Here is a 16,867-nt window from a genome sequence, read left to right on the forward strand (position 1 = left end):
GTTGCTAATACCCGCACGAAATTTACCGACGGAATTTGATTCCGTTGCTAATCGCGACGGAAACTTCCGTTGCTATTTCCGTCGTTAAGTCTAGACGACGCCAACGTCGTCCCCTCGCAGCCGACGGGCATTCCGTTGCTATTTCCGTCGGTAATTTAGCAACGGATTTAATTTCCGTCGGTAAAAATTTTACCGACCATATTTTAAGCGACGTACGCGCGCCGTCGTTAATCCGTCGGTATTAGTTTTTAGCAACGGAATTTGTGACTTTACCGACGGAATTTTCCGTCGGTAATCGGTCAGATTCTTGTAGTGTTATACTAACACTTTATTTGGCCCATGAGGCCTAAGTCAAGCGGCAAAGTGAAGATAGTGTCACAGCCCGTCCTAACTAAGGATAGTTAAGCCGAGTGATCTACGACTAGGGATGGGGTTAAAGAAGAAGGGGAAGAAAAGGGGCGTCATTTATAGCCGTAAAACTTACTCATCTTAATAAAACTCGTCATTTTTATTCATGAATACTCAATTGAAAATAGTCTATGAAAGACAGCATAAAACTTAATTAATATCATTAATCAAGTTATACATCATATGAAACCATTCTCTTAAGACTCAAAGTATGACATAACATACTATAACATCAACAACATCTTGCAGCGGAAAGTAGCTAGACATATGTATGAAGACATATTCTAGACAGGTTAACTATTTATTAACAACCTTGGAGACTCCGCTCATTGCAGCACCATCATCACATCAGCTCAACCTGCACATTTAGAAAACATATGCAGGGCTGAGTACAAAAGCACTCAGTGGGCACGTATGCCTAGGTATAAAAATACATGCTTCAAAACTGTAAATTGTCATGCCATCATAAACAGTACAGCAAGGGAGTTTTTCGCTAAAAAGGCCCAAGCTTACTAAGTTCATTTGTGATTCTTAAAGTTCGTCTGCAGACTAAGTTCTCTTGTAATCTATCATATCTGGAACTGTGTGCCGGAGAGGTGGCCACCTCTCACGGTCACTTGACCGGCCAACCCGCTAGATGACTCACGGTCACTGGTGTACACTAGCCCTGGCAGGATAGCTATCAACTGCTCAGGACCCGAATTCGATTGCATCATTGGCAAAGCCAAAGCAGATAGATATCATACTAAAATTTAAACATTTTATGGCAAGACAATACTTGAAATAACTTTAACTCAAATATTTTGTAACGAAATAACTTGCTCAAATGTAACATTAAACTCATTTGATAGATATATAAAACTGAAATTAACAGTTAAATCATCTCATGCATTCATTCGTATAAGAGGCCTACGACACGCAGGGGATCTCTATATACGTATAGTAAAAGTAATGCCCACCTGATTGCAGTGTTTTGCTACTTAAGACAACGATTCTCTTTCCTTAGCGCGATAGGTTACTCAGACGCTTTTGTTTATTTGAACCTTTGATAACACGAAAACATGTGTTCGAGTGAATAATAGAAAAGATAACAACAAATGCAGTGAATCACTATTCACTCATTTCTCTAACTACCCATATTTCCTTAAACGACTATATCTAACTCATATACAATCGTTCTTCCTTTATCAAAATACTTCATGTACCTTTGAGGATGTAGGAAATTCCATTTTATTCATTTATTTATCTATTATAAATAAAGAATAATTCTATAAACATAAAACGTTTTCTTTTTCCCCATTTAATAATGCCAATCTCCAATATATATACATACACATCAATAGCTCATTTATAAACTAAAAGTGATATTTTATCAACAATAAAACTTTAAAATCCTTAATAGGAATTATTTTGAATCATTTCCATCTCAACAAAACTGTATAGATTCAACTTCAACTAATAAACTGCTTTTACTCCGAACTCGTATGGAGTCGAATTTTATTTCAATAGAAACCTCTTTGAGTCTAGTTTAATTGAAAAAAAAGTGTGTTGAAAAACTCCAAGTAGTTTAAGAGATATAGCGATTTTCCCATCGCCTACCAGATTCGGCAGTTTCTGCCAACTGAAAGTCCAGATCTTTGAAAAATAGCAAACGTTTCCGGAATGACCCCAAATTTTATATGCAGATAGATAACGCATATAAATTTATACCATAAAAATTTGAGAGCTAAATATCAACATATGGTTACTGAAATAGTTAACTTAATCATCTGCCTCACGACAGTTTCAACAGATACGGGCAGTAGACTTCTCAAATTTTAAAAGGGTAGTAAACGAAGTTCAAATAACATGAAACTTTGTACAAATATTCACCACACTCCCATCTATACCCCAGAAATTTCCCATAATATAATAGAAACGGGAATGCATCGAAATAATCAGGGAATACCTTGAATAGGTGTATGGTATTAGTCTCTGCAGATTTTATATATGGCATAGATTAGAAGCCAATTGTGAAGAAGAATTGAATGAGATGAATAATCTTCACTCTATTACTTTATAAAACTTGCTGCAGAGGTGGGAATGGGTGAGTTGAGATAGTGGAATAGGTTTTAAAGAAGCAAAATTCTATTTGGAGATTGACTTCAAAGGTGAAGAAAATTGTGAAGTAGTAGGTGAAGAAAATTGTGAACGTATTGGTGAAGAAAATTGTGAACGTATTGGTGAAGAAAATTGTGAACGTATTGGTGAAGAAAATTGTGAAGTAGTAGGTGAAGAAAATTGTGAACGTATTGGTGATTGGTTTAATAGAAGAATGAGAGGGATGTGGATGAATGAGAACCATATGTGCTTAATCTCATATAAACACATTAAGATATATAAGCCTAATTCTCATTGAAGCATAAAATTCACTTGAGCTTGCCTCTAACATAAATTAAATTACTCATGGGCTTAAGTAAACAATCGATAAAAGATTCATATTTAACACTTCAGTGTTAAATTCTCCACAATAAATTAATGGACTCAAAATATATTTTGAGTGCATCATCTATTGAAAATAAAAAAATAAATCATCACATATATAAATTATCAAATTCATATAAGTTCGTATTTTATTAATGGATGCTGATCCCTAATTACCATAATCAATCCTTAAATCAGTAATTAGAAGATTTTAAATCCTCAATTAAAAGTCGGGTCATTACATACTATCCCCCTTAAAAGAAATTTCGTCCCGAAATTTGTACCGCAGAAAACAACTCTGAGTACTTCACTTTCCTGTTAGACCGTAGTCTATTCTTGACCATGATATATTCATAGGTCCCTTACTATCGGTATCGACTTAGTCCTTAGTACCTGAACTTCCCGATCTAAGATAGATTCGGATCTTCCTTCGTAACTCAAATATTGACTAATAACAATGTTGTTCTTATGGATCATATACTTTGAATCGTAAACATACTTCTCTATTTGCGACACATGGGATACATTACGCACATTCTCAAAGCTTAGCGCTAACGCCAAACAGTAAGTTATTGGGCCTATCCTTTCTACAATCTCGTATGAGCCTATAAAACGGGGTTTAGGTTTACCCTTCACATTGAGTCCAATGATTTCTCTTGATGGAGAAACTTTTATGGAAATTATCTCTCCACTTTCACATCATAGGTCAATTTGTCATTTGTCAACATATGACTCTGTCAATCATGGCCCCTATTTTATTCACTATCAAATTTTGACGGATGATTTCAATCATCTAGTCATTTCATCCCAACAAAGTGGTGATCTATATTTTCTCACGTGTAACGCCTCATTTGCCAACCTATCGATAGTCGATTGATAACTGGTATTATATCTCTCACAATGAGTGGCAAAAACATGTTCTCAGCTTTCACCCCGGTTTAGCTCAGTCGTCCTTAACATACCTTATTAGTAATTTCTATGTCATTTAAGCGGAACTATAACGACTAATATCTCTAAAGTATTCCTAAAGCAACTTAAACAGTTTGTAAGGAGACCCACCATTTCGAGCATGTAAGCAGTTAGCTTAAAATGCCGTTATAAACTTTTATTCATTCATCGATGGAATCTCGAGTCATGTGGGCATTCACTGCCCCCTTTCGTGACAACCTTTGCTTAAGTCTGAAGGGTTCGAAAAATCCATCTCGACAAAGAAATCCATTGGTTCGTTAAGGGCTCGGTTTGTCCCAAACACGACATTAAGCTTGACTTTATGAGCTCGAAGACTCAAAATAACGATACGATATGTTGTAAAACCTTCACTTGCTAGCACGCAAGACATATTTCAACAAATGAGGTTACATCTCGTTTCATTTCTCCTAACTAGAATTTTTCTAGATCTTAATATATCTTAGTACTTCCTGGTGACAGTATATGGGTGCCATGGCTTTATCTTATTCTTAAGTTCATTGTCATGGAGATGCATATCTTCCCTTCAAAGAAGATAGCATTATTTGATTCCTCGTGGTAATTCTTGAAATTTCTTATCCTTATTCTTACTCGTAACTTCTCATCCTTCCTTCGTGCTCCTACCACAATTTTCCTCAAGCTGGGTGGTTTAATCACTTCTATCATCATCTTATCATATCTTAGACGAGGCCTTCCGGCTCACTGTATCATCTACTACATTGGTCTTGTCCATGTGATGGTTAATACCAAAATCATAATCTTTTTCGGGTTCAACCCATCCTCTTTGTCTCATCAGCTACTACAAATTCCTTATCAGGTTTTAGAATTTCTAGCACTACAATTCAAAATCATCAAAACTCTTTATCAGTAAACTATCATTTATACTCGACACCAATTGTTCGAGTGTCAGATACCAACATTTATGTGCGTTATTCATAACTCTCACACTCACTCCATTTAGACACATAATCGATATCAAACTCGAATAATAATTTATATCTTAACAATTTATCATGCTCATAGTTCTCGATTAAATCTCGGACTTTGTAATTAAATACTAAATTCCAACTATAATTAATTAACATGCTTCTCTAATTTATTTACCTCATTTAAACTAATAAATCTAATCCATGCTAATTTCTCATACTTAGCCATTTTATATGCATTTCTCATGTAATTCAAAAAAACTCAATAACTTACTAATCATGCTCATCTCATAAATACTCAAATAATTCATATAGTCTTACTAACATAGCATTAACTCATATGCACTGCTAGTTCACTTACATGACTTCACATACTCCACATATCTCAACTTAATAAATCATCGAATAGTTAGAAAATTTGTATTTAATGGAAATAAATTCCAAAAATTTAAATACAAATATTTTTAACTAAACACATTGGCATGCTCAAAATAACTCAATTAAAATCGAGCATCGCTCGTCTCTGGCCTTATGACTCACGGCCTTCATCAAATTTGAACCTTGGTGTTCAAATTAATCTAAGTAAATTATACGTGCAATATTTAATAAATATAAACACATATATAAACTCAAATCATTCAATATGTTCCAGAAAATGCCACTTTCTTGAGCAAAACTCACACCTACTGATTTGGCATAAATTCGTTCACCCAATAGTACTTGTGTACATGGTCCCTAAATGTTCCTTATGTTCATCTTCATTCTTGGAGTCACTAAGACGAACTTATCCAGGTGAAGGTAGAATACTCTATCAATGATGTCTATGAATATATCTGGTCATTTTGTTAGCCTGAATGGCACAACTACAAACTTGTAGTGGTCATATCCCGTTCTAAAATTTGTCTTGAGTATACCTTCTTGTATGACTTTTAGCTGATGATACTCGATCCTCAATTCGATCTTGGAAAACACACTTGCATCCTTGAGTTGGTCGAACAATTCATCTACCCTCGGTAAAGGATATTCATTCCTGAGTATTAGTTTGTTCCACGCTCTATTGTCTGTGTGCCTTTTTAAAGTACCATACTTCTTCATAACATACAAAATATGCGCTCCTGATGGGAATGCACTAGACATGATCAAACTTAGGTCTAGTCGTTTTCTGCAATTGGATCTTTAGGCTCTCCAACTCCTTTGGAGTCATCTTGCTCGATGCTTTTGATACACGTGTCGATCTTGGTACTAGGTCGATGGTAAATTCTACTTGTCTATTGGGTGGCAGTCTTGGTAAGTTTTCCGGATAATCATAATGGAATTCACGTATAACTTTTACGTCCTCGACTGTCCTTTTGGTTCTAGCTCATCCGTGTAGGTATACAAGGAAAGCTTGGTAATGTTTCTTATTTATCACCTTTATGGCTTGTATGTATGAAATAACTGGTATCCGCTCCTTATACTAATCTCGTGAAATCTTAAAGCGTCTATTCCTGGAGGTTTGAAGGAGATTTCCCATTCATTGCATAAATCATAGCATATAGTTCTCAGCTAACCAGTCCATTCTTAGGGTTACATCTACGTTCCATATTGGTATGACATCAAGTTATTCGCTACCACCTTAAGTGATCCTACATTCAATTACATGTTCATATAACTACGCGTTACTATCGTTGTCCCTTCTACGGGTGAAAAGTTTTTCATGTCTTGACCACTTTGTTCAGTTTGAATTTGTGTCGGGTGATCCTCGAGCATAACTACCTTGGCGTCTAGAGTTTTGTTGAGCAATTCAAAGTACGTAAACTCACCGTGGTTGGCGAATGCCATTCTTATCTCATACTTTAGGCCAGGTCGAAACTTCTTCGGCATCTATTCATCGATGTCCACCTATTGTGGGGCATAACGGATATGTCGCAGCAATTCTGGTCGTACTTGGTCATAGACATCTTGTTTTGCTTGAGGTTGAACATTTTCGTTTCTTTCCACTTATCGCAGATATATAAAAAAAAATATATGTAATATGTGTCCGTCTTATAGTCTTACTAAGACAAGTTTGCTAACATTCTTGAGTCATTGCTTTTCTTTTGGCCTCCCACCAAAATCTGTAGATCTAGTCAACTGGAACGCAACACATGAAGTCTTTCTTGTGCGGTACAAAGAAAATCAAAGATTCTCTTCATCGTCTTAATCTAGAGTTTACCCTCAACTGGATTCTTAGTTTCATTGATAAAACAAGCTTTACTCGAGAAAAAGTTCATCCATCTTTCGCGATGGTTCATTTCTGTTCCCACCTCGTTTCTAGCTTCTCATCTACCAGACATTCTATTTAAAAAAAAAAAAAACGATCATCAATACATTCCTTTTCTCATATCACATGCGTAACACTTTTCCATGATTCCATCGTGAAATCAGCATAGACAAAATAACTCAAGTCCTTATTCTCAAACCTTACGGTTTGTACTATAAATTGCTAACAAAATGTATGGTTGATAATAATCATAGGAGAAGAACTAACGTCAACTAATTTTAGACACAAACTGATGGACAGTTAACCAAGCTATAGTTTGGGTGACTTACTAAGTCAATATACTAACACTTCTTAGTCGTATACTTCAAAAGAATCTACTAGAACAACTCAAAAGTTGCAAAGGCTCAAATCTCGAATGATATCAAAATAAAGTGTTGCAGAAAATTTGTTCAAGAGACTCAAATAAATAACCAGAGGGTAGAAAGGAGTAACTACCAAGTCGAACAAAATGACTTAGAGTGAGAACCCATCTGATTTTTCAACCGAAAGTTGAAACACATGGGTTTATAAACCCAAAACACGTCTACTGAGATTTGGATCATGCGGACTGGCCAGGTCCAACATAATCACTCCCTAGTCACACGGGATATACTATCCCGAACTTGGAAATTCTGTGTCTTCTAAACCCTCAACATACTATACATAACAAAACTTAAGTTCACACCAGCAAGCTAAAAGCTTAAACTCAGGGTCCTATGTTCTAGACTCTTGTTTCAAAAGTTCAATATTTTTTTTTTACTCTCCTCTCATGTTGCGGTGGTGGTGGCGGAGTATTATCCCGCCTATCCTTCACATCACACTCTTGATGACATCTTTGAGGCATTTTTGAAATTACAAAAGGAAAACTCAACTCGACCAACGCTCTAAGCATCCTCAAAACTCAAGTTCAATTTACTAACTCAACTTTAAGGAAACCCTCACGGTCACCTTAACATTCATCTGTAAGGCAATAAGCACTCACGAAATGCTAACAAAAAGACCACTCTGGTCAACCTAATATATCCATCAGTAGAATGCCTCTTTTTAGAGGACTTACATAAAGGAGTTATATAAACCCTACAAAACCATAGTATCTATCGTAATGTCCCTTCTAAACCGACACCATTAATAGTACTATGTCTCGGTCTGGACCTCTTAAAGTAATTGCTACCAGTTAACTCATCTAGTTGCTACTTTAGCACACTAGGAACATCCATCTATTTAACATCAGTAGGGTACTATATTCGCATGCTTATCTATCAGCATGTCAAAAGCTCAAGTATCAGTATCTCCTAAGTAAGTTATATACATCGCAATGTAATTGAAACTAATCAAAAACAAAGGTGTACTGCTCATACTCTCAAGATCATCCTTAGCTCTAGCCTACATCGGATTCTCTTCTCATCCTCATCAACTCTAGCCCTCCTCGGCTACTTCTCATCCTTTCAACCCTAGCCTTCCTTGGCTCTTTCTCATCCTTTCATAGTTTATGAACATGTGTTTGATAATCTGCTAGGGTATCTCTGTACCACATACTGTATGCCTCGTCCTCGTATCTGATCTTCCCTGAGTTCGATCTCACAACAGTCCTGGCCAACCTATAAGGAGAACTTAAAGGTGACTCTAGGAACTAACTCTACTTGGCTCCAGCAACAGAAATAAACAAAACATAACTTAGCAAAACTCCTACTAAGTAGTACTGTTATCTTAAAACTCAAGCTCAAAACATCTAAATTCTCATCTCGTCCCGTCTTTACTTAGTAGGGAATCTCTCTAAACAATGATATTAGATCCCTTAATCTAAATCATCGTGACTCAGTAAGACAACTCAACAATTCTCTCTCAAAGCCATCTCCGAAGACTATGGCTCATGATACCTCCTCAAGTACCATTAAGGTTGCGTGAGCAAAACTCGCGTCACAAAATAACTCAACATATCGTACAATATCTCATTGCAGCATGCTAATAACTCATCATTAATCATGCTATTATACTCAAGCTCATAACTCAAACTCATAACTCAAACCAACAAGTACTTAAAGCAATTGCTAATTCTCTCAAGCTTTAGCTCTAAGTTCTCATTTCATCCTTCTACTTAGTAAAAAAAAAAAAATCTCTCTTAACAATGACATTAGATTCCTTCATCTAAATCATCGTGACTTATCACAACTGCTCAAACAATTCTCATCACAAAACATCTCAAATACATCACATCATAACTCATAATTATGCATCCTCAATCATATAACATCATATGATATAAACGCTCTCATGATTCATCATGTAACATCAACATATGCTCTTACAACATAATAACTCATTATTAATCATGTTGTCATCCTCAAACTCAAACTATGCACCTTTAAAGTGTAACATCATAACTCATCATATAACCTCAACATCATGCTCTTCAAAATTTAACGTCAAATAAACTTTGAAATTTTACATACCTCGTTGAGCCTGGTGTGATGGTGCGCTGAGCTCACGGTTGTTAATAACTATTAGTCTAGCGACTCATTCTAGACTAAACTCAAGACTTCTAATTCAGAGCTTTCCTTCGCTCTGATACCACTTTGTCACAGCCCGTCCTAACTAAGGATAGTTAAGCCGAGTGATCTACGACTAGGGATGGGGTTAAAGAAGAAGGGGAAGAAAAGGGGCGTCATTTATAGCCGTAAAACTTACTCATCTTAATAAAACTCGTCATTTTTATTCATGAATACTCAATTGAAAATAGTCTATGAAAGACAGCATAAAACTTAATTAATATCATTAATCAAGTTATACATCATATGAAACCATTCTCTTAAGACTCAAAGTATGACATAACATACTATAACATCAACAACATCTTGCAGCGGAAAGTAGCTAGACATATGTATGAAGACATATTCTAGACAGGTTAACTATTTATTAACAACCTTGGAGACTCCGCTCATTGCAGCACCATCATCACATCAGCTCAACCTGCACATTTAGAAAACATATGCAGGGCTGAGTACAAAAGCACTCAGTGGGCACGTATGCCTAGGTATAAAAATACATGCTTCAAAACTGTAAATTGTCATGCCATCATAAACAGTACAGCAAGGGAGTTTTTCGCTAAAAAGGCCCAAGCTTACTAAGTTCATTTGTGATTCTTAAAGTTCGTCTGCAGACTAAGTTCTCTTGTAATCTATCATATCTGGAACTGTGTGCCGGAGAGGTGGCCACCTCTCACGGTCACTTGACCGGCCAACCCGCTAGATGACTCACGGTCACTGGTGTACACTAGCCCTGGCAGGATAGCTATCAACTGCTCAGGACCCGAATTCGATTGCATCATTGGCAAAGCCAAAGCAGATAGATATCATACTAAAATTTAAACATTTTATGGCAAGACAATACTTGAAATAACTTTAACTCAAATATTTTGTAACGAAATAACTTGCTCAAATGTAACATTAAACTCATTTGATAGATATATAAAACTGAAATTAACAGTTAAATCATCTCATGCATTCATTCGTATAAGAGGCCTACGACACGCAGGGGATCTCTATATACGTATAGTAAAAGTAATGCCCACCTGATTGCAGTGTTTTGCTACTTAAGACAACGATTCTCTTTCCTTAGCGCGATAGGTTACTCAGACGCTTTTGTTTATTTGAACCTTTGATAACACGAAAACATGTGTTCGAGTGAATAATAGAAAAGATAACAACAAATGCAGTGAATCACTATTCACTCATTTCTCTAACTACCCATATTTCCTTAAACGACTATATCTAACTCATATACAATCGTTCTTCCTTTATCAAAATACTTCATGTACCTTTGAGGATGTAGGAAATTCCATTTTATTCATTTATTTATCTATTATAAATAAAGAATAATTCTATAAACATAAAACGTTTTCTTTTTCCCCATTTAATAATGCCAATCTCCAATATATATACATACACATCAATAGCTCATTTATAAACTAAAAGTGATATTTTATCAACAATAAAACTTTAAAATCCTTAATAGGAATTATTTTGAATCATTTCCATCTCAACAAAACTGTATAGATTCAACTTCAACTAATAAACTGCTTTTACTCCGAACTCGTATGGAGTCGAATTTTATTTCAATAGAAACCTCTTTGAGTCTAGTTTAATTGAAAAAAAAGTGTGTTGAAAAACTCCAAGTAGTTTAAGAGATATAGCGATTTTCCCATCGCCTACCAGATTCGGCAGTTTCTGCCAACTGAAAGTCCAGATCTTTGAAAAATAGCAAACGTTTCCGGAATGACCCCAAATTTTATATGCAGATAGATAACGCATATAAATTTATACCATAAAAATTTGAGAGCTAAATATCAACATATGGTTACTGAAATAGTTAACTTAATCATCTGCCTCACGACAGTTTCAACAGATACGGGCAGTAGACTTCTCAAATTTTAAAAGGGTAGTAAACGAAGTTCAAATAACATGAAACTTTGTACAAATATTCACCACACTCCCATCTATACCCCAGAAATTTCCCATAATATAATAGAAACGGGAATGCATCGAAATAATCAGGGAATACCTTGAATAGGTGTATGGTATTAGTCTCTGCAGATTTTATATATGGCATAGATTAGAAGCCAATTGTGAAGAAGAATTGAATGAGATGAATAATCTTCACTCTATTACTTTATAAAACTTGCTGCAGAGGTGGGAATGGGTGAGTTGAGATAGTGGAATAGGTTTTAAAGAAGCAAAATTCTATTTGGAGATTGACTTCAAAGGTGAAGAAAATTGTGAAGTAGTAGGTGAAGAAAATTGTGAACGTATTGGTGAAGAAAATTGTGAACGTATTGGTGAAGAAAATTGTGAACGTATTGGTGAAGAAAATTGTGAAGTAGTAGGTGAAGAAAATTGTGAACGTATTGGTGATTGGTTTAATAGAAGAATGAGAGGGATGTGGATGAATGAGAACCATATGTGCTTAATCTCATATAAACACATTAAGATATATAAGCCTAATTCTCATTGAAGCATAAAATTCACTTGAGCTTGCCTCTAACATAAATTAAATTACTCATGGGCTTAAGTAAACAATCGATAAAAGATTCATATTTAACACTTCAGTGTTAAATTCTCCACAATAAATTAATGGACTCAAAATATATTTTGAGTGCATCATCTATTGAAAATAAAAAAATAAATCATCACATATATAAATTATCAAATTCATATAAGTTCGTATTTTATTAATGGATGCTGATCCCTAATTACCATAATCAATCCTTAAATCAGTAATTAGAAGATTTTAAATCCTCAATTAAAAGTCGGGTCATTACAGATAGTCAGACAGAAAAAAACTTTTCTTTGTAAAAAGTCTTAGATTTAATTTCGCTCATGTGCGGATAATTTTAGTTTCACCTGCGTGCGGATAATTTTTTCTTGGGTTCAAATCCGCATACGTGTGGATAATTTTCACACTTTTATGTGGGTAAATCCCGCCTTCATACAGATAATTTTTCCACCTTCGTGTGGTGTAGAGGTCAATGTGCGAGATTCTTATTTGATTATATAATAAACACTTCTCGTAAAAAAAAGCACTTTATTTTGATTGGATACAAATGTTGAGTCAAATTTATGTTGCGCCTATTCCTTAGATATAAATGGTCGGTTATCAAAATAATAGCAATTAAAAAAAAAACAATCAAATAATATCATTTATAAAACCAATAAAATTGTAATTAGACATTTAATCATACAAATATTGTCCGTGCTCAAACTTGTTTCCTTTATTATTGAATTGAGCCTCGTTGCTTACTAAATACTTCGAGATTATAAGCTTAATTGAGTCCAGACAATCTTTATAAATTTAGGCATATATTTAAAATAGGGTTAAATGCATGTAATATCATCAATTTTGATCAAAATTTAAATTTAGCATGAACTTAAAAAATTTCATATTTTTAAAACCGGAGGACGTCGTATACCACCAAATAATTCCTGCAATAGCTAAGAATTAGTATAGTCAGTAGCAAGCAGGGTCGAACCACAGAGAACGGGTAATTGCAATCAATTTCCTATAGATCTAAATTTTGGTGTAGCCACCACGCTTTAATTTTGAGAGAAATATTAATCAGCTAAGAAAACAGTTAAATCAAATAACAATTACTAAAAATCAATCAAAGAAAGGTAAGTCGGCTCGAATAAATCCACACTAATTTAATAACTCCGTTCATGGACGCAAAGATAAATTAATCCATATCAACCAACCAGTTATAGGATACCGTGAACGCAACGGACGTACCCCAATTTCTACTTACTGTGTCGATAGATAACTAGAGACGCCAGACCTGCCTTTTCCCTTATTAAAATATAACTTAGCTGGAGACGCCAGACCTAGATTTAATATTCTAATAGTATTAAGATGAAGGAACCTAGTTTATACAAAGTGAGAATTATCACATATAGCCATCTTTCATAAAAACATAAGTTTTATAGCCCTAGTTTATAATAGATTAATTATATAGTCATTTTAGACTTATTAAAAGACTATAACATCCTTTGACTTTTTTGTACTCGATGACACCATTGAGTACTTGAAGTACTCGATGGTGTACACGATGGTGTCATCGAGTACACAATCGAGTAATGAAAAAACTGAAGATTTTCTATAACACCATCGAGTAATCGAAGTACTCGATGGTGTACACGATGACACCACCGTGTACACGATCGAGTACTTTGAGTGCTCGATGGTATACTCGATGGTTCCATCGAGTACACCATCGAATACAAAAAAGTCAAAGGGTGTTATAGTCTTTTAAATTTAAAATGGCTATATAACTTATCTATTATAAACTAAGGCTATAAAACTTATGTTTTCATGAAAGATGGCTATAATAAGATTTCCCTCTTATACAAATTACCCAAGAACGCAAGTAATAATTCGTCTACCAATTTATTCCTACTACAAACATGATAGCTCTATCACTAATCAGCCATATTCCAACAATTACGGATTGGCAGGAACCGATTTACTTTAATCCAATTAAACTTAAGTTGGCCAGACTTAAATAAAATCAGAATAGTCTTTAAACACAAGGAATAAATCGAAATCAACATGAATCAATTATATGCTCAATTAGGTCTCACATATTATTAAATCAATACTTTATTATTCTCGTGAAATTAAAGATTTAGCTACTCATAATTAAACTAGCAACAATCAAATAAATAAAAGCAAACATAGAACAAAATTAAATTGCAATTGAATTAAATCACCACCAAAAGAAATTGAAAGGAATCGTCTGCTCCAATTTGATGATCCAGCCGCCAAGTTCCAAAGTAAAAACAAGAGAGAGAAATGAAAAATTAAAACTAAAACCTTAAGAATTAAAAAACGTGTAGCGCTTAAAAAATAAAACCTAACTAATCTATTAACTAGCGGTTGTGTAGGAATTATAAAAACTAAACCTAACTTCTTCATTCTAATGCATGCGGCTCAGCGGCTCCCCTCTCTTAAGCAAATATATATGGGATTAAAATCCTTAAGGTGGCCGATCACCCTCATAAATTGGGCTTCTCGGCCATTACAAAAGGATAGAGCCCAAGATTAATTAAAAACAAGAGTATTAGGCTTAACTAAATTTAAACAAATGATCCCAAACCCAATCTCTAAATCTCTTTCAAAATCACGCCATCTTCTTCAAATTCACGCCTTTCCCAAACTTTCTTCATCACGAGCCTCCAACTACGATCCATGCAATTCATGCGCCAAAACACCACAAACTTGAATAATATCAAATAAAATCATCGACAAACGACATGAATCTAAACAACTAAATCGCACACATCAAATCTCCTCACACTTGAATCATACTTGCCCTCAAGTATGAAGTGAAGAAAAGACTAAATCGTGGAAATAACCGTCTAGACACGACCTTTCCCCGACTCAACACACAAACACTCGAAAAGGAAAAAAAAGATGGAAGATAAGAAGTGAGACACAAAAACACAACCGCCGAGTAAATGCCAACTGCTAGCTTGCAACGCACAATTCCAAGATGAACCGAGTAATTTACAAACAACTCTCAACCTTCTAAATGAGAAATATTGAATCTCAAGAATGCATATCTACCATCAAATTAGTCAAAATCAGGCAATAGTGAGTACATCTCGCGATTTCACTCATTTGCTCAATTTGCAATAAGGTCATTCACACATAAGAAAAGATTCACTAGGTCATGATATGTCGCAGTCAAGTAGCGACTCAAAAAGGACTTTGTTTATTTGGCGTAATGGGGCTAAGGACCATTCATAAAATTGGTAGGATCTGAAGGGATTCCTATGCTTAAGCAACGAAGATCAAAAGTGTGCACATATAATCCGAAACATCATCCACAACCTCAAGAACATAGAAAAAGAAAGCAACCCAAATCTTGGGGAAAAACTCCATCATAAACAATGATACCACACGCTCTACTCAATCAGATGCAACATTTTTTTTTCTTTTTTTCTTTCTCTCTTTTTCTCTTTTTTCCACGATTTTTTTTTTCTATATCATCCAACAACATTCAATAATCATCTCAAAATATCCCCACAAAATCGTCACCCACATCCAATCTGAATTTATTGCCATAGTTTCGCCAAACGGATCATAGATCTTCATCATCAAGCACAAGACAACAGTTTGGGCAAACAGAACATAGAAGCACAACTTTACTTTCTCTAGCAAATAATGAAATGAAGTTCGAAATTAGACATGCATCACTGAGCCAAAGAGAGTCCAAAAACAGCATTGGTTCATATTTTAGTGACTCAATGAAAGAATGTGGTCAAGGCTTCAAAATAGCTCACTAGAGGTTAATGTGCGGGTAGGCAATGAAACGCAGGCCAAATGGTTACATTATTAATGCAAGAGGTAAGATGCGCATTCACATGCTAGAAGAAATTATGACATCCATAATGGTGAGGCAGGTTAAAAATTTTGAAGCCATTGCTAAGGTAACTGAAAATTTGTGCCCTGAAATAAGGAAAAAGTTGGAAAAATTGAGGTGAATGAGTAGGAATTGTATTCCTTATCCAACTATAGGTGGGAAGTTTATGTGGAAGATGATAAGTTTTGTGGTGGATGTTGAAAGCCGAAATTGCAGCTGTAGGATGTGGCAATTGATTGGAATACCTTGTACACATGGAATTTTTGCAATACAGTATATGGGTTTAGATCCAGGTAATTTGGTTGCAGATTGGTATAGTGTTGAAAGATATAAGGAGTGTTACAAACATGGTTTGGCACCCTTGAATGGTCAAATAATGTGGCCAAAGGTTGAAGGTGACAAAGTGCAACCTCAAAATGTGAGAAGCATGTCTGAAAGGTCGAAGAAGAAGAGAAGAAGGGTTGTGGAAGAAAAAACCCAAAACCCCCAAAAAACTGAAAAGACATGGATAAATAATCACATGCAACGACTGCAATCAGCTTGGACACAACTCAAGGACATGCACAAATAGGACAGTTGTCAGAGTCCCAACAGAAAAGTATGTTCCAATCCCATTAAATATTGGAAAATGTATCTCATAACCATCAATAATAGCCTGAAATTTTATGTAGCCGAAGAGAGGCCGGGCAAGAAAGAAAGCAGATAAGGAAGCCACTTCAACAACCACAAGGGAGAACTCTACTTCAGAAATTGCAGCAAGGGAAAGGAATTTTGCCAAGACAGGTGCTGGAGTTTATACAAGCTTGGGCACAGGTAACATCTACTACCATGTAAGTAGAACTTTAACCCTACTTATACATATTCAAACTATTATTAGTAGACTAATATTTCATTTCTTTTTTCTACATAGAT

General features: G+C 35.1%; 2 long non-coding RNA genes across 4 annotated transcripts; both read right to left on the reverse strand.

The window, feature by feature from the left end:
* Positions 1-491: 491 nt before the first annotated feature.
* LOC131016769 (uncharacterized) lies at positions 492-2,611 on the reverse strand. 2 transcript variants are annotated; one of them, XR_009099211.1, is made up of 3 exons: positions 2,357-2,611; positions 1,368-1,451; positions 492-766 (listed from the first exon to the last, which is right to left on the reverse strand). It is a non-coding gene; the product is annotated as an uncharacterized LOC131016769 (long non-coding RNA). The 2 variants fall into 2 exon arrangements; XR_009099212.1 differs by having other exon boundaries at positions 492-1,451.
* A 7,125-nt stretch (positions 2,612-9,736) lies between these two features.
* Positions 9,737-11,856, reverse strand: LOC131016770 (uncharacterized). 2 transcript variants are annotated; one of them, XR_009099213.1, is made up of 3 exons: positions 11,602-11,856; positions 10,613-10,696; positions 9,737-10,011 (listed from the first exon to the last, which is right to left on the reverse strand). It is a non-coding gene; the product is annotated as an uncharacterized LOC131016770 (long non-coding RNA). The 2 variants fall into 2 exon arrangements; XR_009099214.1 differs by having other exon boundaries at positions 9,737-10,696.
* Positions 11,857-16,867: the final 5,011 nt, after the last annotated feature.

This window comes from Salvia miltiorrhiza, chromosome 3, assembly GCF_028751815.1.
Source record: "Salvia miltiorrhiza cultivar Shanhuang (shh) chromosome 3, IMPLAD_Smil_shh, whole genome shotgun sequence".
Classification (NCBI taxonomy): domain Eukaryota; kingdom Viridiplantae; phylum Streptophyta; class Magnoliopsida; order Lamiales; family Lamiaceae; genus Salvia; species Salvia miltiorrhiza.